Source organism: Notamacropus eugenii, chromosome 3, assembly GCF_028372415.1.
Source record: "Notamacropus eugenii isolate mMacEug1 chromosome 3, mMacEug1.pri_v2, whole genome shotgun sequence".
NCBI classification, from domain to species: domain Eukaryota; kingdom Metazoa; phylum Chordata; class Mammalia; order Diprotodontia; family Macropodidae; genus Notamacropus; species Notamacropus eugenii.
The window spans coordinates 299,468,670-299,494,580 of record NC_092874.1 but is presented as its reverse complement, the minus strand read 5'-3'; the positions used below and the strand labels follow the sequence as shown (position 1 = coordinate 299,494,580).

At 43.9% G+C, this 25,911-nt stretch overlaps 1 protein-coding gene across 13 annotated transcripts in view; it reads right to left on the bottom strand.

Moving 5' to 3' along the window:
* TNRC6B (trinucleotide repeat containing adaptor 6B) overlaps nucleotides 1–25,911 on the bottom strand; it is a 217,451-nt gene that overhangs the window by 98,956 nt on the left and 92,584 nt on the right. Inside the window, exon 1 of one of the 13 annotated variants that reach the window (XM_072656222.1) lies at nucleotides 17,186–17,262. The exons of 11 other annotated variants lie outside the window; for them this stretch is intronic. The gene's annotated coding sequence lies outside the window, so the exon portion shown is untranslated. Of the gene's footprint in view, nucleotides 1–16,759; nucleotides 16,928–17,185; nucleotides 17,263–25,911 lie in introns of those variants that run through there. One more of the 13 variants, XM_072656221.1, reaches the window with a different exon arrangement.

Here is a 25,911-nt window from a genome sequence, read left to right as displayed (position 1 = left end):
GAAGGCAGTAGCAGAAAACACCCAAAGAACAGGGTCTAGAATGGATACTTCAGAAGCTTTACAGGGGGGCATGAATCAGAGAAAGAGGGACTTGGCAGAGTAAACAGAAAGAGAAGATGAATAATGAAGAGAGTTAGAGAAATCTTTTTTGGAAAGGGGCCCCAGAAATGAAATTTTGAAAGCTAATGAAGACTAATGAAGGGAAGGAGAGGAAGGAGGAATCTTCTTGAGAGGAAAAAAAAGAAGGTGAAGAAATATATAGCTCACAGGAGAGAGGAACAAATAAAAAAAACACTAAGCAAAAGGGGTAATAACTGAAGAGGGATCAGGGGTGAGAAAAAGAGGGCCAGGAAAACAGGGCCGGCTTTTAAAAAAAAAAGAAGATGAAAGTAACTAAAGGAAAACAGAACTGTATTAAGAGCAAAAAAGGGGAAAAATCTTAACCTGAAATAAATTTTAGAGACAGATGGAGGAAAATATAACCCTAACTCAACTTTAAATATGAATGGATTAAACAATCCAATAAAATGAAAAAGAGTGACAGACTGAATAAGAAACTCCACAATCTGTTACTTATAAGAAACACATGAAAAACAAAGACATGCTCAAAATAAATCTGAGATGGAAAAAAGAATTTACCATGCACCAAGTGAATCCAAAAAGCTATGTGACAAAGCAAAGACAAACATTCAAGAAGTCCAAAGGGATAAATGAAAAGATATCAGTTTACTTAGAGGGGATGGTCAGGGAGTCCTCCCAGCTCCTGAAGTCACCCTTAAACCAACTGTTCTTCCACATCCCTCAGCTCAGTTTCTTTTCTTTTCTTCAACTTATAGCCACCAGCGATCCTGGCAGCACCGCCTTCACTATGAAATGCTTTGGGGGGGGGGGGGCACTGCTCATTTACCTTTCCTGGGTCTTCTGTGAGACAAGCATACGCCCCCTTTCCTCCTGTGACACTGTTCCAGAGACACACACTGACGTGCTGCAGACACTTCCATCGCTCCGCTGTCCAGCTGATCTTTCTAAGGTTCAAGCTTGACTACTGACACTTATCATTTATCTATCTGTTCTATAAACTACAGTGGTTTCCCATTACTTCTAGAATTAAACAAAAAATCCTCTATTTGGCTTTAAAAGATCTTCATAACCTAACCCATTCCTACCTTTCCAGTCTTCTTATAACTTATACTCTGCAAGCCTGTGGCACTGGCTCCCTTGCCATCCTCACACAGGGTGCCTTACCTCCTGTCTCCTAACATTTGCACTGGCTGTCTGGAATACTGCTCTCTCTCCTGATCTCTGCAAGTTTCCCTGGTTTCCTTTAAGCCTCAGCTCAAGTCTTATCTTCTCCAAGAAGCCTTTTCTAGTCATGCCTAATCTTAGGACACTACCCACAATTAATCCCGTCAATATTTGGTTTGCACACAGTAGATGGCTTGTTTTCTTCCCCAACAAGAGTGTGAGCTCCTTGAGGGCCTTTCTTGGTATCCCTCCCCTCCCACCCCCTTCCCTTAGCACGGTGTCTGACACTCAGTAGTGTTTAATCAATGCTGGTGGATTTACAAGTCCAATCTCCTGCTTACTCTGCCTCCCTCCAGCTTTGCAACTGCAAAGTTCCAACTCTTCTCCTGAATGCTCAAACATTTTTTCTTGGATGATTAAGTTGATCTTTTAGATTCCAGTTTGAGCTCCATTTCTTTTTTGGAATAAAACCACCGGATCTATCACAAGATTTGTTGTAGTGACCACACATCCTTTAGAATTGTTTCCTGTGGATCTGATTATCAATATCTTGTCTGTATCTAACATTCTGACAGCTTACCTGCCTTCGTTACTTCCCACCACACAGCTGGTATTTAGGACTCTGTATGCAAAGTTATCTCCACGCCCCACACAGCGTCCCTTAGGTGGAATTTCGGGGTTTTTCTTGCCTTTTGCTTCCCTTCAGCCTCTATTCTGGTGTCCCTAACTGGCTTCTTCTTCAGAGGCTTTACTTCTCTGGAGAGATAGCTCAATTGTTTTTCTGTTTTTTCTATCCTTATAAAATTATGTTACAAGTTCTGACTTCTGACCCAATTTTGTTTCAAATTATCTTATTTTAAAAGTTTTATTTCTTTCAAACCATTCCAGAATTTCTTCTATTCCTCCAGGACCCCTGTGGAGTACGTACGATTTAACCTTCTCATTTAGTATTTGTTGTTGTCGTTCAGTCATGTCTAAGTTTGTAACCCCATTTGGGTTTGGGTTTGGTTTTTTTTGACAAAGATACTGAAGGGGTCTGCCATTTCCTCCTCCACCTTATTTTACATATGAGGAAACTGAGGCAAGCACAGTTAAGTGACTTGCCCAGGGCCAGGCTGCTAAGTGCTTTTGACCACATCTGAAGTCAGATTCCCAGGTCAAAACTCTATCCACTTGAGACTATACAGGTAAAAGTTATGCCCAACTTTTCAAAGTTCTCATCTATTTTCTGAATAAAAATAAAATGCCTAAATTTTCTCATATGCCATAAGTAATTATTAAATTTTATAGGCTGAATATCATATCAACTGAACTACTTTTAAAGTGTAATGTACTGTCTGGGGAAAAGGTTATGGGAATATTGGTAATAATATTAGTAGCTATCATTTCTATAGCACTTCATTACCTAATTATCCCCAAAACAACCCTGGGAGGTAGGTCTCATTATCATGCCTATTTACAGAAGAGAAAACTGAGGCAGACAGAGATGAAGTGATTTGCCCAGGGTCAACCAGAAAATAAGCACCTGAGGCCTGTTTTGAACTCTGGTTTTCCTCACTCCAAGCCCAGCATTTTGTCCACTGTGGCACCACTTAGTTACTAATCAATTGATAAACTGGTCTTCATAAGGACTTACTACATGCCAGGCAGTGGGAACATAAAGTTGGAAATCAAACAATGGATTGCCATCAAGGTGCTCAAACCCTGCCCAAGGAGAGAATACATCCATGTAAGTAAACACAAAATAAACCCAGGGTGATCTTGGGAGGAGGGGAAGGGGACCAATGGCCTCTATTTGCCAGGAGGATTAGGAAAGGCTTCTAGGAGGACAGGAGTGTCACACAGAAACACAAACAGTGGCCACTAAACAGCATAGAAGGAGCCCCTCGGACCAGCACCAGCTCAGGACAGAAATCTGATTTTGTTGTCGGGATTTTAGCTGGGATTTGGAGGAAGCCAGGAGAAGACAGAGATGAGGAGGAAGAGTGTGCCAGACATGGGGACAAGCCGGGGTGATGAGATGGAAGGGTTCATTCCTGGAACAGCCAGGGAGCCTGATCCGCTGGACTGAGGAGTCCTGGTGGGGCTAGGTATGGTGTAAGAAGACTAGGAAGGTAAGCAGGGCAGAGAGGAAATGCCAAGCCAGTATTTGATCCTGGAGACAATGGGAAACCACTGGGGTTTACTGAGTAGGGAGGTGACATGATCAGACCTGTGCTTTAGGAAAATCCTTTTGGAGGCCAAATGAAGGTAGGATTCGAGGAGGGAAGAGATTTGAGGCAGGCAGACTCCTCAGTGGCTCATAGTATCAGGGAAGAGACACTAAAGACAGAGACCATGAGGTTTCATAACAGATTAGACAGAGGGGCTGTGGATGCGGGGAGAATGCCCCATCTGTGAATGGTTGTTCCAGAGGGTTCTGCTGAACTGTTCACAGGATCAAAGATCTGTGGTGAGAAAGGACATGAGAGGATCTAGTCCTAGTCTCTCATTTTACAGGTGAGGTACCTGAGGTTTGGCGGGGGCAGCGGCTCACTATCATTAGGTGGCAGAGCGCACACACACACACACAGACACACACACACACACACAGACACACACACACAGACACACACACACACACACACCTTCCCTGAGAGTCCTAGGGTAAATCTTGTTATGTTGCACAGAAACACAGCCCATATAGAAGATGACAACAGGATCACAAAACGGATTAAGTTTCATAGAAGCTCTTGTGTTTCCATAGGTTATTACATGTTTCAACACACAGACACGAACGTCTTAAAGTGAGAATGTGGTGCAGCAGGAAGAATGCTGGCATTGTTGGAAGAGGGCAAGGGTTCAAATCAAATAATATATGGAAAGTGCTTCATAAGAATTCAAGTGCTACATAAATATCAGTAATAATAATAATTATTATCATTAAATCCTGGCTCTGACATTGACACAGTTTATGAGCATAGAAAAGTCCCTTTCCCTCTCTGCGTCTTAGTGTCTTCCTCCAGATGATCTCTAAACTCTCTCACAGAATTAAATCTATGATAAAGAAAGAAGAAGCAATATTGGCCTTGGCAACCATAGAAAAAGCAGCTACAACACAGTGGTGAGGATAGAAGGTAAGTGGCCAAGAAGAGAAGAGGTAGTAAGGAAAGGGAGACAGGAAGGAAAGCCTTTCATCCAAGGCTGGTAAGGAAGGCCACGCTGCACTGTTTAAATATACACAAAAGGAACCATTTCTGAGATTGGAGCCTGTGGCTTTCTCAAGTTCAGGAGACCATTTAATAGTCCATCAACTAGCTCTGTAAGCCATCAACAGCTTGACCTTGGAGAAGGACATGTTTTCATGAACAAGGAGGCACCTGCCACCTACAGTGAAGTGTGGAATGGCAGGTACCTCCTCCATGACATAGGGCTGCTCCCATACATCTGTCTACCTGAGCACAGTGTCCTGGCCTGAGGGTCAAAAGTGGTTCTGGGAGAGTGGTAGGATGCCCGAGACACCTGGAGCTGCCCAGGGACACCAGGTGGGCACAGATGACTGAAGGCAGAGGACAGCTGGAGAATGAGAGGGTATCTGGCCTCCTATGGAAGCTACCTGAGTGGTTCTTTGTTCCAACAAATGAGACCAACCAGTCTAGTCATGAAAATCTAACAACTCCTTTCCAAACACACCAATTTCCTTCTTTCTAAAACAAAGACTTTAAAGGGGAAAGGCAGATATATAATTGCCTGCCAATTCTTCTGACTGTGACTCAAGGCTTCCACAATTCAGGTTCTTTGCTACATGTTCACTGCTGTCTGTGAATTAAAAAAGAGAATGGAAATGAAACATTGAGTACCAGGGAAACCATCATGAGAACAAAGTTACTATGTAACATTTTTAAGGAAACAGAAGGATTTAGACCAATACACCATTTTAAAACACAAAAAGCTCCTAAAGGCCCCTTTGTGAAGCTTGGAGCCCAAAGGTCTCTAACACAAGCCAAGCCTAGGGCTCCTAAGTGGAGAGGAGAAGAGGCATACTCCAATCACTTACCTCAGTGGGACCCACAAATGCTGTCCTAAAGTAGAGGCTGGGTCAGGAATCCAACAGGAAATTAATGAAGAATACTGAGCCAGCCCTTTCCTCAATGCCTCCTGGGGGCAGCAACAAACAGGCCCTGGTGCTTTCAGTTTAGCTATGGTTTCCCAAGGCAGCTGCGCCCCCAGGACAGTGACTTGAGACCCATGGAGAGCCCTGAAGTGCTAGAGAAAGCAGCACATGCAGAGGTTGGGGTGCAGTGGTAGGTGGGGCCAATGACGTGTGTATAGAGAGGTAGGTAGGGGAAGGGAGGGTCCTTTCCAGGTGCAGCTCTCAGGCACTCTCTGCTTATGGGCCAGGTCCTTCCTCATCTGTGAAATGAAGGGTGTGGCAGTCTGTCTTTGAGGATCTCTGCCTGATCTAAAGCCTAGGATCATCCTGGGAAAAGAGCAATAATTTAAGATTTAGCTGCTATTTTTCCCTGCCAGCACTGAGAATATGAGCCAGGGAAGTCCTGCTCCAGGTCCCCTGGGGGCTGCTCCAACATCAGGGTGTCAGTGAAGCCTAGAAGCACAGGAGGAGTTGATAGCAGTTGTTCCTCCCCTAGATGGAGATGGAGGAGGCAAGTCCCACCAGAACTTGCGCCCTGGTCAGTCATGTTCATTTCTGGGCATCACAATTCTGAGTCTCAGAACAAGCTGGAAAGCACTCAGCGAATGGGGCCCAGGATGACAGCCAAGGGTCTGGAGATCACACCGTTGGAGAGACATGAGAAATCATTCCAAGTATCTGAAGGATGGTTACGCAGAAACGAGAGAGAAGAATTAGGAGCAAAGGAGGGGGAGGGACAGAGGTAAATGAAAGTTGGAGGGAAGGAAAAAGCTCCCCAACTCAGCTTGGCTTCTAGAGCAAAGCCTTGACAGTCTCTGGGAGGGAGGCTGCCTCCGATGGCTCTCCCATTCTAATTTGAACTTCTCCAGGAAAGGGTCAGGTCACAGCAGGAACTCTGGCTTCTGCTGTTGAAGTGCCCTAGGGATGCTCCAGAGGAGTCAAAGGGCTGAGGAGCCTAACCATGGTAGGTGGGAACCCAGATCGCAGGCTTCTAAAAAACTCTGGTCCCATCAAGACTCAGAAGAATCCTTCCCATCAAATTTCCTTTTTCCCTGAGCCATTAAAACTGGGATCAGTAACCATAAACATTGCTAACTCTACTCACATCAGACTTTCTATTTACTTTTACACTACACATTCTGTTCAAATGAATGAATCTGTGCCCGGTTTATGATGAAGTACGAGTTGCTCACTGGCTTGGACAAGTTCCAAAGAATCCCTTTTACCCACTTTGGGCAGGGCTGTGAGGGCACATGCAAAAGAACCTGGGTCTCCTCTCTCCTTGGTCTTAGAGACCAGTCACTCAATTAGCATAAATTCAGCCCTAGTACCTGTTCCAAATACAGTGCGAGGCACTGAGGACACAAACAACAAAATAATCCTGATTCTCAGAAGCTTGCACTCCAACCCTGAGATAGTAAGTACACACAGAACTGTATGTCTTGAATAAGAGATAAACAGAAGGTGGTCTGGGAGGGAGGAATCAGGAAAGGCCTCCAGTAAAAACTGGTGCTTGAAGGAAGAGAGGGAAGCAGATAGCCATGGCAAAGGTCCATAGATGGGAACTGGTGGCCAGCCTGGCTGGAGAGCAATGTGTGGGAGGCTGGAAAGACTTTAAAAGCTACACTGTGGAGGCTCAACTTGATCCAACAGGAATAAAGAGACACCAGAGTTTACAGAGTCAAAGCACTTTGGCATCTGTGGAGAGTAGAGAAGAAAGAAGGGTGGAAGAGAGAGACTTAAGAGGCTGGTGCCATAATCCAAGTGAGAGATGATGGAGGTTCCTGTTCCCCCTCTCCTCAGACCCTCTCCCCCAATCCTGCCCTCTGGCCTACACTCAAGAGAGCAGGTTCTCCCTTTGAGATGACATCCCTTCTGAGATGACAATTAAGGAAGTTGTTCGAAACATACTAGTCCAATGAGTTTGTGGAAGGCTATGGGCACCCTTCAGGGGCCTCTCTCCATGATTTAGGCCACCTAGACATCATAACAAGGACATGGTGGAGAAAATTATGATTTAGTCCATTATGTTAACCTGAGCAATATTGTATTAATTTATATCCCACCATCCATCAGTTTTGGCCATTCCCCCATGGATGAGTACCTGTTTCCAGATTTTTGTGGAGGGTTGTTTTTTGCTATGAAATATTTTGATGTCTAGAAGTCCTTTTTATCCCTCATCTCAACCTCATGGTTGAGTGACTTTTCTCCCAGAGTTAGCTCTACAAAGGCAAGATGGCTGTATGAGGTTAACCATTTGTACTCGAGAGATCAGGAAACTAACTCATTGATGTGGGTCTTCTCTCCAGTGGTGCAGATCCCTCCTCATACATGACTGTCCATCCTGTGCGACTTACTCATGTCTACAGCCAAAGTGTGATCTGCCCAACATGCTGGTAGTCTGGCTGTCCACTGGTCATCTCTTGTCCTGGATCCTTGGCCTGCCCTAGGACCTCTGCACTCCAGTTGTTTGGAGCGTCTCCCTGGTTCTGTTGCAGCCTGTGTACTCTTGCCACTGACCCTCCCACTGTCCTCAATGCAGCCCTCACCTTTCATTCTTCAGAGGCGGGAGTATCCCAGCTCTTGCTGCCATAGAGTAACACCATCTGAATGCTAGTATTAAAGAGATGGGTCCTTTGCTTTCATGGGAAAGTCTCAGGATCAGTAAAAAGAAAAGTACTTTACAGATTCTTGCCAGCAATCCCCCACTCTGCTATTGCTTCTGTTGTCCAACTCTGGCTCCAATTTGCCGCCATGTGTCCTGTCTGTCCCAGATGAGCACACTACACCAGGGGACAAACTCTGGCGCGTGTCCTTCCAAACGCACAGTGAAATATTCTCCTACACCTTGATCTCCCTTACGCCAATGGCCAGACCCATGGATGATTACAGTCTCTTGTAAGGGGCTCCCCAGTGCCCTGCAAATAGGAGGAATAACTAGGAGAACCTTAATATCCCTGGGAAATCTCCAACTCGAACTGGACTCTACATCAGGTCTACTGAATCAAAGAGGCAAACACCTTTAGAAAACCAGCTTCTCTCTGTCTCATGCCTCAGCTGATGCTTATTAACACAGATTTTTGCACAGATTTCTGCGGTGACGTCTTCCAAGAAGTCCTGACGTCATCTTGCAGTACGGACGGGAGAGACTTTGCTGTGGAAGACTCAAGCTGTGTCATCCTGTTCTGCTGAATCTGATGTTTTTTCATAATCAGTCAGAAAGCACAATGGGATTTTATATTCTCTACATCTTTCAGTTACCTGTGACTGAATATGACTTGCAAAATAAAGTCTGTTACTCTCTGCTAGTGCCCTCAATTCATGCAGAGATGACTCTCAAGATTTTTTACATAGATCACAGAGTAGGCAAATAGGTTAGCAACTCCCTGGGTTTTTTTAGTCATCTTTTTAGTATTAATAATATTTGAGATTTTCCCCCTACTTACTACGAGGTATAAAAACAAATATTTTAATGAATAAACATTAAGAAATAAGCACCTGCTATTCATCTCAAAGAATGGACTCCATCCTTAGCTACTGCAATCATATTTCCATTGCTCCAAAATGCTTATAAAACTCCTCCCCTGACATCACCTTCAGAGCCCTGGGGCACATGCTTCTAAGTATCTTTTCAAGGGGAGGGTTTTGAAGACAGTCCCCTCCTTTGAATGAATACATCCTAGTATGGGTGTATGTGTTAAACTTGTTAACTTGTCAGTAACATGCCTCTCAATGTATACATTACTAATCCATCTACCCAAATGGCTCACACATCTCAGGGACTTGGATGTTTTATTGACATTCTGATTTGAGTATGACACTGTTGCTATAGTCACGATCCAACTTCTTCCCTGGTCTTGCTCACTTCATTTTGTATCCTACAAGTTGTTCCTGGGTTTCTCAGCATTCATTTTGTGTTCTTTGTTACAGCACAAAGATACACTACCACATAACTGGACAATATCTAGGTTCATACAGTCATTTTCCAGATGAAACACAGTGACTCTGTGTCCAGCTTTTTGCTACAACTAAACTTTCTACTATAAATTTCTACTGTGACTCCAAACTTCTTGGGGCCCATTCCTCTTAGTGGTACTGTACTGTGGGGTCTTTTCCTAGCTCAGTAGGAATTACAGTCACAGTATTTTTCAGCAGAAGGGATAGGACAAAGTTAGGCTTAACTCCTGATGATGACACAAAAAATCATCACTCTCACTGAATAAGGGCCATAGCCTATAACGACAATACCTTAAAAGAAAACCACACCAAATCAAAACACAAGGACATACCGAAAACTACCACTGGCTACAGGCTACACTCATGTCTCAAATACATGACAGATTTAGGAAAATAATAACCCATGAGGAAGAAGGGTAAATTCTTTCAACTTTTTTTTTTTATTGTTCAAAACAGATACTTTCAAAATGACTCAAACACACCTGCAATCTCATCAATACCAATGGTTCCTGGTGTGCTACAGATCACAAGGCATACATAATGGGTAACTTGCTCCTGTCTTCCCAGAAGTATGTCATTCAGGCCCCAGCTGGCATGGTACACTTTACCGAGGTATCATAAGAGGAAGAGCCAAACATGTTGTCTATCCACTCAGCCTCCCTCACTTTTGCCTAGTGAGCCAAGCCATCTTTTAAACCACATATTTCCCTGGTGACCACTTTCACTCCAAATCTTGAGGTTCTTTATTTGGTATATGATACAGTCTGATCACACCCATCATGTGCCTGCCTCACCATCACCCTCACAGTGATCTTCACACCTTTAATACTTTTGCTATTGGATATTTCTATGACTTATGACCACATAACGCTAGCAGGATATTGGCACTAAAAAAAAAAAACATGCCTGTGTTCCTTGGGGAAAAAAATGTCTTAGATTCATACACCAAAATTATTCAAAATTTCTTGACATATAGCAGAGAAAATTGTAACACCACTGTAAGGCTCATCGATATTACATGAGACACAGGCTTGCCAAAGGTACTCTACTAGAGTCACAGATACAACACAGAATCCAAGCTAAAAAGGGATTCACTATGGATAGTGAAGGACTCTTTAAAAAAAAAGAAAAAGAAGACACTGCACTGGTTACATCAAGCCCAAGAACCTGGGCCAGTCCCATGTAAAGTATGTGCAACACTCAAGAGTTTGGTCTAATCATCTACACAAGAAAAACCAATTGGATAAAGAATGTCTAGTGACCAAATTCTGCCATGCCCTTAGGCAGACAGGAAATATGAAGGAGTACTTACTTGGACTTCCAGATCATGTGACCAAGAAGATGAAGGACTAGACATTTTCTTTGATCCCCATGACTTCCCAAACTTTCCAACACAGAAATTATGTATCAAAGATAAACAACTTCAGCTATCTCCATCATCTTGGTCCTAGACCCCTTAATAAAAGGATTTTTTCTGTGAAGTTTGGATTCAGTCAAAGGGATGCACTTGAAGAGCTAGAGGGCCACATGTGGCCTCAAGGCCATAGGCTCCCCCACCCTTGTTCTAGGACACCTAGAATTCAAAAGTAAAATCAATATCTCCCACCTCTCACACAACTCCATCAGCCAACTCAAAGACCTGACATATGGGTGTGCATCAAATCCCTCAGTCCTCCCCACCTTTGTCCGGTGCCATGGAGACCCTGATTCTAGTTCAAGGGAGACTGAGTGGCAATAGCCCTTTGGGAGAGATGTCCACTGGGGATACAACAGCCAGCCAGCGCCGTGGCAGATCTTCAGGAGCAGAAGACTGCTGGCACCACCAAAGACCACCAGTGCCTCAGGAGGCAGCATTCTGTGCTGTAAAACATCTCTTCAGGAGAGCCAGAACAAAAGGAAAGGGACCACTCTCCAGCACACCCTCTCCCCTCTCCTCTCTGAGCCTAAGAGATTTTGAGTCAATCCCATGGCACCAGCCCAGCAATGCTCGGACCTGTCAATAACATCCAAGACAGAACTGATTCTGTCCACCCCAAAGTTACTTGGGGCAGAGACGTAGACTGGGGAACCACGAAATGCCCTCCATGACAGGAGGTTGAGATGTTTGAGATTCAGCCCCTAAGGAAACAGTTATCAGAGAGTAGGGCATCAGGAAGTGAACAAGGTGGGGGTGGGGGGTGGGGAGAAGAGACTGAAATTACCAAAGATCTCAGGAAGACAACAAGATCTTGAACAGGGGCAGATAAATTCCAGGAAAAATATTAACAGCAGAATACAGATTCGTGAATAAAATCTACAAAACAAGAGGGAATGATCTAACATTTGATGAGAAAGAAAACCCAGTGGAATTTGAGGAGAACATGCAATCTAAAAACATTATTTCTGAGGGGTCTGAAAGTGAAGTGAGAATTTTGAGAACAGAATTTATTACATGCACAGGAAAGCTAACAGGAGAAGAGGAAAACTGGGATCTGCCATAGCAAGTCTCACCAAAGAAACAACACACAAAACGATAAATTGGGAATGCAAACACACAGAAGTGAAGGACAACCTAAGCGAAGCATAAAACAGGAACGCTAAAAGAAAACATGACAAGCAAAACAGAATATGGAGAGAGAGAGACAAGCAAGAATCATAGGACTCCCAGAAGAACATGACAAAATGAAAAACTGAACAGAATAATATAAGAAACAATAGAAAAGCATCGTTCAGAACTTCTAAATACAGAAAAGGAAGCACCAAGTGAGAGAGTTCATAGATCACCTCCACAAATGAATGAGCTGGGACCAGAATGAAAAGGAAGGAGAAGGAGCTGGACTGCTTTTGAGAAACTCAAGGCTCTTTTAATTAAGAATTGACCTTATAACGCAACAACAACCAGCTAGTATTTCTACAGCGCTTTAAGGTTTCCAAAGCACTTTACAAATACCATCTCATTTAATTCTCCTGAGAAGTAGGTGCTATTATTATTCTCATTTTAACAGAAAGAGATACTGAGTCAGAGGTTAAATGACATGTTCAGAATCACTCAGCTCACAAAAGTCTGAGGCTAGATTTCAGTTCTAAACTAATTATTGGAATACTACAAATTATTCATTCAATAATTTATTCACTGAGCACCTGCTAGCCAAGAGCATTCAGCCAAATGATGTCAAATAGACAGATAAAAATATAAGGGCCATTTCAACTATCAAGAAACTTGAAATCTCGTTAGGAAAGAAAGACAAATACACCCCAAGAACATAAATAAAGCAGTATGTGACTAAGAGTAACATGAATGGCTGAAATGAAGAAAGAAAGGTCCCTGAGGGCCAACAGAGAGTTTCCTACACAAGAGGGTCCTGAGCCAGAATGGTTGGCTCAACTGGCAGAAAAAAGGGAGAGGAAATCTGGACAGAAGGGAAGGGTGAGTAAAGTCAGTTAAGGAGACAGCACTTGTCTGGGGGGCTGGGATTCAAGGGAGGTTGAGTCAGTAGCTTTCAACACAACCAAATTTGACTGAAATGCCACCAAGGGTACAATTAGATTCAAATCAATTAGACATTTATTAAGTATCAGTTGACTGTAGATACTATGCTAAGTTAGGAACAGACAATGCTAACACAAAACCAAAAAATCATTCCCCATCTTCCAAAGAGGACATTAAAGAGAAGATTAGGAAAAAGCTTCCAAGAGGAGGTGGTATCTGAGTTGAGTCTTGAAAGAGGAAGAATACATCCAACATGGGAGACAGGATGTGTGAGGAGGTGGGAGAATGAAGACAGAGTTTAGAAACAGTAAGTAGGGGAATGTGATTCAAACATGATATTGTGAAGGGAATCATGTGAAATCAATCTGGAAAGGCAGGCTGGAACCCATCTGGACCTGCCTTTAAATGGCAGGCTGAGGGATATATCTGTGTTTTATCTTAGAGGTAACAGGGAGCTATTGAAAATGTGGGAGTAAGGGAGCTGCCCACCATAAGGATGACTGTAGTAGCTGTGCAGCACTGGCTCAGAAAAAATGGAGACAGAAAAGGAGAGAGCCCCAAAGCGGCTAGATAATAAGTCACCAGGGTGGCATGAGTGCTTCCATCAGGAAGCATTTACTATTAGGTCACTCCATTCTCCCATGTGGTGTACCAGGTGCTGGGGGCAGACGCAGAAATGAACCGATCCTTCCTCTTCAGCAGCTCAGCTGGGAGGGATGCTGGGAAAACAGAATGAACTGGACCTTGCAAATGACTCAACAGCAGGGGTTGGGGGAGAGACAAGGAGAGTACGGAGGGTCAAGAAGGCTCTTATAGACCTGGGTCACAGACTTCAAAGCACACAGTCTATCAACTGAACAAGTTTTCTTCCCCTTCTCTACTGTACACGTGCAAACCCAAGCTGACAATGCTGCCTCTATCCTTTCCAGGATCAGGTCTGTTTCTTAACTTTAGTGGACGTGCCCGCATTCCACCACCTATGGGCTGCCGTTGCTCTCCAGATCCTTGGTAGGAAACCTGACTCCTTGTCAAGTCAGGTCAGTGCTTTGAGGCTATGACACTAAAGTTTAAATCTTATTTCAAATAAGTATTTTTCTTTATCTCTCATTTTCACATCACTTTCATTCCAAATATATCCCTGTCCAGCAAGTCAGCCTTTATAACAAAGAAAAAAAGAAAAAGGGGGTGGGGGGAAAGGCAGTTCAGCAAAACCAATCCAATCCATGAACCATGTGTAACGGCATAAGCAGTACTTCATACCCACAATCCTTCACTTCTGGTCAGGCACTTAGGGGCATTTTCTCAGCTCTTTTCCTGGGCAAAGCTTGGCTATTATAATTATACAATATTCAACTTCATTCCTTTTTCTTTCCATTTATATCATTAATACCATTGCCTATACCTAGTTTTGCTTACTTTGCTCTGCACACTCATCCTCAATCCAAGTCTTTCTAAGCTTCTCTGAATTCTTCTTTATAATTTCTTAAAGCCCAGTACATGACACCACTTTCTGTACTGCCCTTTGATTAACCACTGTTCACTGATGGGCATCTCCCTGCTTTCCAGCTCTTTGCTGCTACAAAAAGGTATGCCATGACCAGTCAACACTTCATGAAGAAGTAGAGTATAGATGGAGGGGACTGAAGTGGGGGAGGGAATTACCAACAGGGATGAAATACTGGACTCTCACTAAAAGCTCACAAATGCATGAAAGGTGCTGGAAGAATCGTTAGCATTTTCTCAGCTGGAGATTTGTGGTGGGCAAGGAGCTGCCCCACTGATGTTTAACTCCACAAGGAGACACAACACCAGCTCTTGTGGCAGTGAGATTATATGAACACTCTTATCAAAGGAAGGCTGGGGATGATGACAAAATGGCTCCCAAAGGCACAGAGGATAAGAGGGACATCATTTTCCATATGGTCCAGTTGCTCAGGTGCCAGAAGGAAACCAAGTGAACAGGAGAGAGTGGATGGCATCCCTTCGTTGTCCCCTGCTGACACACAGCAGCCTCAGCTGTCATTCAGGAAAAAGGGGAATCCATGATTGAAGCATCGGCCTGTCTTTCCCTCTTCCCTATTATTTCAAACACCTGTCACATACAAAGAATTCCAAATGTCTTAGAGCTAAGCATCCAATGCCTCGACTACATCTGGATTCACTTCCTATTCCTGTCAGGAACCTGCTTCCAGGACGGGGGTTTGATTTTGTGACTCTGGCTGACCAGATGCCATGAATACATGGCAGGAGGAGACAAGAAGGGCCCTTTGTCAGGGTGACAGTTCCTGTGCCCTCTTTTCAAAGACTCAAGAGCAGCTGCCAGAGGGCTCTGAGGGACACTAGAAATGACGGCTTTCTACATCACTTGGGGTCAAACATTCTGCACCTGATGGCCACATATGACATCCAATAATGGAAATTCTTGTTTTTTCAAGTTAGTAGACAATGCAGTCAATTAATGCACTCTTGCCTGTCCCAAGTTCTGAAATGATGTCCATGTTATCAGCAGTTTTCAGGTGCCAGCAAACCTGTCGCCTTTCATTATCATCATTCATAGTTTTATGAACAAGTCAGAAAAAACTTTACCTCAGTGCTAAGCTTCCAGGCCAAATACCATTTTTTAATGGACCAATTACATGTAGGTGGCCTACTGATCTTAGAGAATACAACATTTTATATACACATATATACACACATATATGTGTGTATACACACACACACACACATTTCTAAAACCTGATTCATGCACACACACAACACACATTAAAAAAAAGTAAACAACTTCACAATAATCCCATCTTCCACCACTCAATCTTCTCACCTTCATTCAGGCAGAGATGATATAAATTATTTTTATCACAGGTACACAGGAGAGATACCAGATAGGAATTCACTTATTTCTTCCATGTCTCTGAAATACAGGTGGAACTGAGATAAGTGATAAAAAACTGCTGGGAATAGTAAAGGGTGACATTAGCCCATCTGGCTGTAGACTTTGTCGTACAAGCTGGAAAACAATTTGATGTACAGATGCTGTCCATTATAAAATAATGCACATAACTAAAGAGCAAATACAAATGCAGCTGAATTGCAGAATTGGAAGTTGAGTGAATAAAGCTAGCTAAAATCCTGAATGGCTGCTGATCACTGGGGAGGCTCACCAGTGACAGAGGCAGAGCCAAAGTAAATCTCGCACCCATGACAGACACATCTAGGATTAGGTTTTCTGGTTTCTCTACAAGCAAAAGAGCTCACCAAGGAAACCTGGCAGATTTATGGCTCAGGAAAAAGCATCCATACATACAGACATCACTTCCAAGTTCACATCTACTATTGTGGTCATTAGTCAAATTAGAATCTTAAAACTACAAGAACTATTTAAAATTAATTCTAGAAATCATTTACTAGAACCATACAGACAAAAATCATGCAGGCTATTCACCTGTCAGCATCGTGAAATTGAAAGTAATGAAAGAAAAGACAAGGTGGACAGCAGTAGAGATGGAGGAGGAGCATTCTCGGGCTGAATTACTGAGAATAAAGGCCAAAAGAGAAGCTCCAAACACCAACAAACTGGACCTGCTCACTGGGCCACAGCAGCTGCCCCTGCCCCAGCTCACTAGGAAGGGTACAAAAATGAGCCAGTGGGCCAGTCTGCCAGGGTCTCCCCACTGTTCAACCACGTCTCTGACCATCACCAGAGACCTTTCCAAGGGCTCTGAGATGCAGACGGCTAGCAGGCTGGAGACAGCTTTCATTCTCTAAAAGCTCAATCTACAGAGAAATGACGTTTGGTCAAAAGCACGGCAAGAGAAAGAGGCAGTGACTGTGTGGTTTTCTCTCTGTGTGTGTGGGACAAGGACAGGAAGAGGGGGAAAGGACAAAGGCTGAAGAAGGGAAAAGGGGGAAAGCAGGAAGGCAGCTGAGGAGATGGCTGCCAGTTGGCCCAGCCCTACCTGCTCCTAGGCTACTGCACTCTTTTGCTGCACAGAGGAGACTGGGTTTCCCTGGAGTGTCAAGAGGTATGTTTCTGCTGCACACACAGTGTGCCAGGAAATGAAGAGAACGCTGGCAGGAGGAGCAGCAGCGGACCTCATCCCATGAGATGGCCCTGAGGGTTGAGCCTGAGAACACATGGCAAAAAAAGCTTGTTTCAGGCCCAAAGTCAACCCCCTACAATTAGGCCTGAGCAAGCTGGAAGGGAAAGCCTTGTCCCCAAAGTCACAGAACTTAGGCAAATTGTCATGAGAGCATTCAATGGGCTCTGAATTCTAAACTGGGTCAGGATTAGAACTCTGTCCCGGCCCTGGTCATCGCAGGACATCCTCCTCCATTGATCTTCCTCTTACAGCACACTGACCTCTCAGCACATCAAGGCCTACCTGGAAGAGTTGGGAGCAACACCAAACAGAGGTCCTTGAGGGAAGTTTCCTTCCAATCCAGCTGGGTGGCAGGAGGGACATGGATTAAAGGGGTAAGAAAAGAGGGTCACACACTCAGAAGCAACCCTGGTGGGAGGGAATCCATGCAGGGGGCTCAGGGCTGAGAGCACTTGTGCTGGCGACAAGCCTGACTGGCTGTGACACACGAGTGGGGTCTTTGTGATGCACTGGAGGGTCCTGACACCGCCTGGGAAGTCCCAGTCCAGGGCTCAGACAACATGGCCACCAGCTAACTCTGCTTGACAGGATGAAGTCCAAAAGTCAGTTTCACCCCTGAGGTCCTTTTGACAAGGCAGCGCGTCCCTGAGGCCTAACCAAAGTCAGCCTGTGAAGCTAAGAGACACTCACCCCAAGAGAACTTGGTCTTTTCAGAGCTGAAGATAACTCTGCAAGTCTCACCCTCACACAGAGAGGCTGGCCTCAGCCAAGAGGGGAAGCGGAAACTGCTCTCTTTATGTAATCAGAGAAACTGAGGCAGCACGATCTTATGGGCCTTGTGATCACCCAGTCAGGCTCTGCTCATGAAGCACTGAGAGGCAAACAAGCTTCAAGGAAGAGAGTTGCAGATTACTCACCATCATCGGTGCCAAAGGACAAAGTAAAGAAATCCAATGAAAAATCTGATACCTGACATCCAAATCCTATTCTATGCTCTTCAGTAAAAAACTGAGTATGTCAATTTTTCCAGAAAGTTGAAAAAAATGTTTTTAAACTTTTTTGCCTTTTAAAGACATGTCCTCATTTTCACCTGAAAAGGACACAGATCATGGTAGAGGACAGGCTCCCAAGTACAGGAAAGCAGGAAACAAAAAGAACCTCGAATTCTGGAGGACAGAAAACCAGTATGAGACAATAAAGAGCCTCAGCCCAAACTCTGACCTCCTGCAATTCTTAGAGGTTGAGAAACAACTTCTCTGCTGGGTCTGGTTAGATATTCTTTTACCTGATCAATGCCAGGGTTTTCTGACCATTCAAAGAGTTAAATCTAACCTTAAAAGGCCATCTTCTAAAATGGCATCTGGAGCTTCCCAAACAGACCATGTTAATACATACATCCCAACTCTTTCATTATGACTCATAGTCAATGTTGTCAACGGAGTCTTTTTTTTAATGTTATGACTTTCCACATTTTGGCCAGCTGCCCATGTTGTATTCATATGTGACTACCTTGCACTTGTTCCTCGGGGATTCCATCCCAATTTCAAAAAATGATGCATAATGGCACAGCAGGGAGAACAAGGGTCCAACCTTGGCCCTGCCACTGGCCAACTCTATAGCCCTGAGGTGGTCACTTTGCTGTTGGACCTCAGTTTTCCAATCTATAAAATGAGAAGGTAGGATTGGACTAAATTATCTCAAAGTCTGATTCAGCTGTAAAATTCTGATGCTGTTTAGGTTACTCAGAATTCTAGTCTTCTCTTCCAGTTGTCCTACTCAACTCACTAGCCTATACAGAGCCTATATTTTTATCCCTCAATGACCAATCATTCAAATGATTAAAAAGACTGACCTTTGTGGAGTGCTCCAACACTGATTCCTCCTGGGGAAACCACGTTGCTCACTCATGACTGCTTGGATGGCTACAATACTCTGCCTCTCACTGGATCAATTTCTTTAATGAGACAGTCAATTACGTAAGACAGGACTTCATGCTTAGGCTACTGCTGCGTACGCTGGAACCTTGCAGCAAGACTGCTGGGGATCAGCAATTATTAGGATCCACGGAAGCCTCCCCAGCTGCTCACAATAGCCTGACCACCTACACTTAACTCTCTCTGCTCCTCCGTCTTGTTCTACCCTCAAGTGAGGCCAAAGAGAAGAGTCTGGAAAAGTCTAGCAATTCCAAGATGAAATTAAACTGGACAGAAGTATTCTGCCCTTCAAAGAACCACACTGATTCTACCACCTGTCTACTACCTATCTTTGTTCATTGACAATTGATACTACTATCTTCCCAGGCTAATCTAGAATTGCTAATCTATAACTGCCTTCTAAGATGACTATGCAAACTGCAAATTATTCTGATCGAACTGTGAAAAAGCTTTGGCTTAAGTTGTTACTAACTGGCTAGTTCTACCAACTACTTGAAAGCAATACAGTTGTTTCGTAGAATATGTCATGCTTTCTACTAACTCAAAATGACCACAATTAGCACATGTTTAGCAAGTCTGTAACAAGTTTGCACATCCTTATGATTTAATATTCTGCTAATCTGTTGTGCTGTCTGGGACAGAAGACTCCTCAAGCCCTGACCTCATCCAGATCACACACCAATAGTCTCTGTGTCTATGGGTCATCATTTCTTATAGGCCACAGAGAATAATTGTAAAAGCTTCCTGCAAATCATCTACTTAAAGTATATAAAGAAGATAAAGGTCCTTTTCCCAGGTTTATATATAATTACTAATCACAGACCATGATGATACAAAAAAGGCCAACCAACTCTTCTGACCAAGGTGCTGCTCCTGGAGCTGACTTCCACAAAACCCTAGAGCACCAGGAAGCCTCTCCTGAAGGGTTCACCTGGGATTGGTTTCTATCCACTACAAGTCCTACTTCACTACTCTGAGTGGGAGGGCTCGGAGAATGCAAACAACAATCTCTGAATACTGAGGCAGCAAAGTGGTGGGAGCCCTGGACTTGCTAGTCATGAGACCCTAGAACAAGTCACTAAAACCTCTCCAAGTCTCAGTTTCCTCTTCTGTAAAATGGGGTCACTTTCCCTACCTAGTTCCAGTCTCTCAGAGTTGTGACAATGTCTGTAAACTGCTTTACAAACCTTGAAGCACCAAATAAATGCTACTGTTATTTCTGTCTGATAAATGATGGTTGATTCCAAGAAGAACTGTAAATGGCAGGTACGCTGGTGACGAGCGTGGCTCCTCCCTGAAGCAGCAGGGGCCTTCTACAAACATCCATGCATTGGGGTCAGTCCTCCCGTAGTCCACAAAGGTGGCACATAGGAGATGTGGACCTTCAGCACATACAGGTGTGAAACTCACCTCCCACCGGGGTCACTGCCTGCACTCCAAGGCATTCTGCCAAAAGCAGAGGCCTGGCGTTATGAGCACCCCCACCCCATTCAACAAGTGTCCCTGAGACACAGACAGACACACACACACACACACACACCCCTACCCTCCCCCACAACCCCAAACAGGTCACACATCCTTTCACCTGCTTTCTCAAAGTTCACAAGCCTCCCTCCCTCCCTCCCCTTACACCTGGAGACTCCCAAGGCCCCACCTAGCCCCACCCACCCAGCTGCTCACACACTCCCACTTAGGCTCCCTCTTAGGCCACCTTCTAGGACTGCTGGTTTCCCTCTTGGCCTCTAGAGCGGGACCTGGCCTTTTACCCCAAACCTTTAGCCCAGTGCCTGGTACGTCCTAAGTACCCAGTCAATGCCTGCTCATTACTGTGCAAGGTTCTTAGCTCAGCTGCCTGCAGTCTGGATAATAGCACCTGTTCCATTAACCTGGCAGGGGTGGGGTTCTTTCACCAGATGCAGAAAAGCTGTTCCCAAGAAAGCAGTGGGAAGCCACCTGTGGGAGGTGGTTGTGACATGTTCCTACAGCTTTCAAAGATGAGCAGTGAAGGACGTCACCCAGAAGTGCAGAAAGAAATGGGCTAGTCTCATGACAAGTGACTGGTGATGGCCAGAGGGCGCTTCCTGGGAGGCCCAGGAGGACAGGATGAGAGCTGCCAAGGGAGAAGACCACAAAGCCACGGGTCACAAAGGAATATCCACAACAGGTCTCGTGTCTGGAAGGGCCAGCCATGGGACCCAGCCCAGGCATGTGCTAACTCTTGATTCTGATGCTACCCTTCCCCACAGGACTGCTGAAACAGCATCCCAGAGAACCTGCTCTGCCAATCTGACAGCCCCATGGAGACTCAAGGCATCTCCAAGCACGACCTATACCTGACACCACAAGACAGGGCTGAGATCACACTGCATCTGCATGTCAAGTGTCCACAGCAGGGGTCTCACACCATGTGATCCACCAACACTGAAGGAGGCTCCAGGGCAGCCGGACCTCCAGACCAGGGATCTGGGGGCCCACCTAGTGCTACAACATACCCTTTGAGAACCTTGGGTCCACAGGATCAAATATACACTCCTGAGTGTGACATTCAAGGCCCTTCATCGGCAAGCTACTCTCACCTACCTTGGTTTCTACTCATCCTCACACCTTCTGTTGCAGTGAGAGGGCAGAGTACATACAGCATGGCACTTGGAGTCAGGCTGACCTGAGTTCAAATTGAACCCAAGTCACTTACTACTATATGACCCTAAGCAAATCACTGAATCTCTCTCAGCCACAGTTTCCTTATCTGTAAAATAGGGTAATAGTACTTTTTTAGGCACCTAGGATACAGCAGAGTGCTGAGTTGAAACCCACTGTCATTGACTTTTACTAGCTGTGGGACCCTGGGCAAGCCACTCCACCTCTGCCTGCCTCAATTTCTTCAACTGTAAAAGGGGATAATAACAGCTCCTCTCCCAAGCTTGTTGTGAGAATCCAAAGAAATGACACTATAAAGTGCTTGGTCCAGGGGGCTAGCACATAGTAGGGGATTAATAAATGCTTAGTTCTTTCCTTTCTCCTTCACTCTCTCACTGGGTTGTTGGGAGGTTCACCTAAAAGTGGGGCAAGAGAGAGTATACTGGATCTGGAGTCAGAAAGACTTGAGTTCAAGTCCTACCTGAGATACTGACTATATGACACCAGGCAAGTCAATTGAACTCCCTCAGCCTCAGTTTACTCATCTGTAAGATGGAGATGATAATCCCAGTGCCTCCCTTCCATGGCTGTTGTGAGCGTTGACGTTAAGGTGTTACAGAGAAATACTAGCTAAGTCTCCAGATGCCATGAATTTGCAGAAGTGTCATCCCATGGCTAGAATCCAATTCTATTGAATTTCTACATCCTTCAGAGTTCTTCTGGCACTGCACAGTTCAGGTTCCGGGTCCCAGGTCCCACCCCACCCCCAATTCCCAGAACTGAAAGGGTTCTCTTGCTCCCCACACATTCTTAGGGCATCCTGTCTGGATCTCCATTCTACCCCCAGTTCTTCATCTCCTGGGTATCCCCCTCTCCCCAAGAGACTGTGAGCAAGTACTTGCAGTTCTGAGGGCAGCACTGCTGTCATTTCTAAATCTCTGTAGCCCCAGGCCCCAGCTTAGTGCCTAGTAGATAGATAGTCGGTGCTCAATCAGTCTTTGCTGAATTGACCTACACACCAATTACAAAGCTAGATCTGCCCAGATCAATGGCCAAGGCAAGGAATGTTCTTGCTGTGCTAGCATTTTCTGAACTGTAGAGGTAGGAAGCAATAACCAAAATAAATTAATTTTTTTGAGGACAAAGATAAATCTACTTTTCACCAACAAATCTTCCAAAGATAAACTTACTTTTAATCAATTAAAATAAAGATCAAACTGACTCTTTAAAAAGTGACACTAACAAGGGTGATTTTTCTGAATGACCATGAAAGCAGGACAGTGATTATTTTTAAAGTAATCAAGTAGAAGTGGGACTGAGATGGTGGAGGTGCAGGAAGCACTCCTCCAAAAGATCTAGAAAACGCACCAGACCAACCCAAGAAAAGTCTGAGTGAAACATTCTTCCAAGTCAAGTCAGTACAAACACCAAGGACAGAACCTAGACAGGAGCATTCCAGCCCAGGGAGAGGTTGAGGCACCAAGGCAGAGTCCACCAGACTTTGTCAACCTATTGCCCAGTTCTGGGTCACAGATCCAAGGCAGACTGAGGAAGGTAACTGTGCCCACTCAACACAGGTCCTGTGTATGAAGTATGACAGAGGGACGGAAGCATCTGTGTGGCCCAAAGGCAGGAGCAGAGCAAGGTTTCAGGTCCAGCTTGTAGACCAGCCTGAAACCTGCAAAGGAATAATCCAGGCAAGATCCAAGGCCAAAGCAAAGTCTACAGTTCTGTTATTCTGAACCAGAAGATTCCCATATGGCTAAAAGGGGCTGAGTCTAACAGCAGTCATGATGTAGCAGCCACCACTATAAAGGAGGGGAGAACTTGGAACACAATATTCCAGAAGACAAAAATACATCTTACTCAAAAGGGAAGTAGAAGGGAAAGGGAGAGAAAGCGGAATTGTGAGAGGGTAGATTAAGGGAAGGATTAATCCTAAGCAAAACAAAAACTACTTATTTTTTTGAGGTGGCAAAGAATGACAATCTGAAGGGGTAACCATAAACTGTAAAATGGACAAACAAGTTATGGCAGATAAATGTAATGGAATACTACTGTGGTATAAGAAATTGGGAAGGGACAGTTTCAGAGAAATCTGGGAAAATTTGTATGAAGTCATGCACAGCAAAGTGACCAGAACCAGAAGAACAATTTATATGATGACAACAATACGGTAGAGATAAAGAAGTCTGAAAGAATAAGAAACTCTGATTAGTGTAACACCAACCATAAGTGGTTGGCAAGACAGAATATGAACTTTTCCAGAATAAATTTAGATGCAAATAAGCAAAAATAAATTTTTTCAGAAAATTACTACTGCTAATGAAATTGCTAAAGTACATACGGGCTCATACAGTATGAGAAAGGGTACTTCCATGCTGCCAGTAAAGAAGCTGAAACCATACTTGGAAAACTACAGACAGCAGCTTTAAATGGTTTGCTTACAGAGAGACTCATCCCCATCTCTCTTGAAAGCATCACTTCTGCATCCCAACAACACAATGTTCCATAAGTACTCACTTCCTACTCTCTGTATTCAAACACCCTATCTCTATCAGAGCTCCTTCCATTAACTCAACATTTGCAGCCTCAGAGTTATCCCTGACTCCTTGCTCTACCACCACCCACCCATCTACCTCTCAACATATCCCACCAGTCTGAACAATTCTACTTCCACATCAACTCTCCCATGTTTCTGATGTCCTCCATCCTCAGAGGCATCAGCTCAACTTAGGCCTCATCACCTCTTAAATGGACTGCTGCAAGAGCAAACGGGTCTTCTTGATGCCAAGTCTATTCTCACTGCAATCCATTGTCCAGATTGTGGCTAAAGTGATATTCTTTTCTTTTAAAATGCAATTTTTTTTATTATCAAAAATCTATTATCTCTCCCTCTCACCTTCCCCTTTAAAAAATAACAACAAAAAACAAACAAAAACCTTGTAACACATGTGCAGTCAAACAAAACAAATTCCCACAGTGGCCATGTCCAAAAACGACAGGTCTCGTTCTGCAGCCTGATCCCACCACTGTCAGGAGGCAGAGAGTGCCCTTCATTGTTGAGCTTCTGGAATCATAGCTGGTCACTGCTATTCACAGGTCTCAAATCATTCAAAGTTGTTTGTCTTTACAATGCTTTTACTCCGCAAACTGTTCTCCTGGTTCTGCTCATCTCACTTCGCATCATTTCTTATGCTTTCTCAAATTTCTTTTTTTAAATAAATTTTATTTTTTCAACGAACAAGAACTGATTCTCTGTCTCTGAATACAGAGAGTAGGACTCCAAGAAGGAGTCATTAAATTCCTTTTATGACATACAAATGGTTTTGATATCTAAACCAGGAAGAGCAAAAGCAGAGAAAGAAAAGTATAGGCAAGTTTCCCTAATAAATATTGATGCAAACATTTTCATATAGGTCTTCTCAGGTTTCTCTAACACTACCCCTTTCATCCTTTCCTATAACACAACAGTATTCCATTACATGAATATTTCATAATGCATGCAGTCATTCTTCAACTGATGGACACTCCCTTGGTTTTCAGTTCTTTTCCACCATAAAAAGAGCTGTTCTATTTTTGTACCTATGAATCCTTCTCCTCTTTTGTAGCACAGGCCTCACAGAGGCATTGCTGGGCCAAAGTTTTGTGATTTTTTGGGTAGAGTTTTAAATTGCTTTCCAGAATGCCTGGACCAATCCACAAACTCCACCAACAATGCATTAATGTGAATTCACCCATAAAATGGAGGTGGGTAGAATCCAAAAGAATATTATTTACAAGAAACACACTTGAAACAGAGACACACGCATACACACACACACACACACACACAGTTAAAATAAGGGACTGGAACAGAATCTGTTATGCTTCAGCAGACATAAAAAGACAGGGGTAGCAATCATAATCTCAGACAAAGCAAAAGCAAAAATAGATCTAATTAAAGAGAGAGATAAGCAGGGAAAAACTACATCTTGCCAAAAGGCACCACAGACAAGGAAGTAATAAGAATACTAAACATATGCACCAAATGGCAAAGCATCCAAATGTGTAAAGAAAATGTTAAATGAGTTACAGGAGGAAATAAAAAGGAAAACTATACTAGTGGGGGGACTTTAACTTTGCCCTCTCAGAACTAAATAAGTCTAATCATAAAATATAGAAAGAAGTTAAGGAGATGAAAAGAATTTTAGAAAATTTAGGTATGACAGACTTCTGGAGAAACATGAATGGGAACAGAAAGGAGTGTACCTTTTTCTCAGCTGTACATGGCACCTTCACAAAAACTGACAATGTATTAGGACATAAAAACCTCACAACCAAAGACAGAAAAGCAGAAACGTTAAATGCACACTTTTGAGACCATAATACAATAAAATTATACTCAATAAATGGCCATGGAAGCATAGATTAAAAATTAATTGGAAACTAAATAAT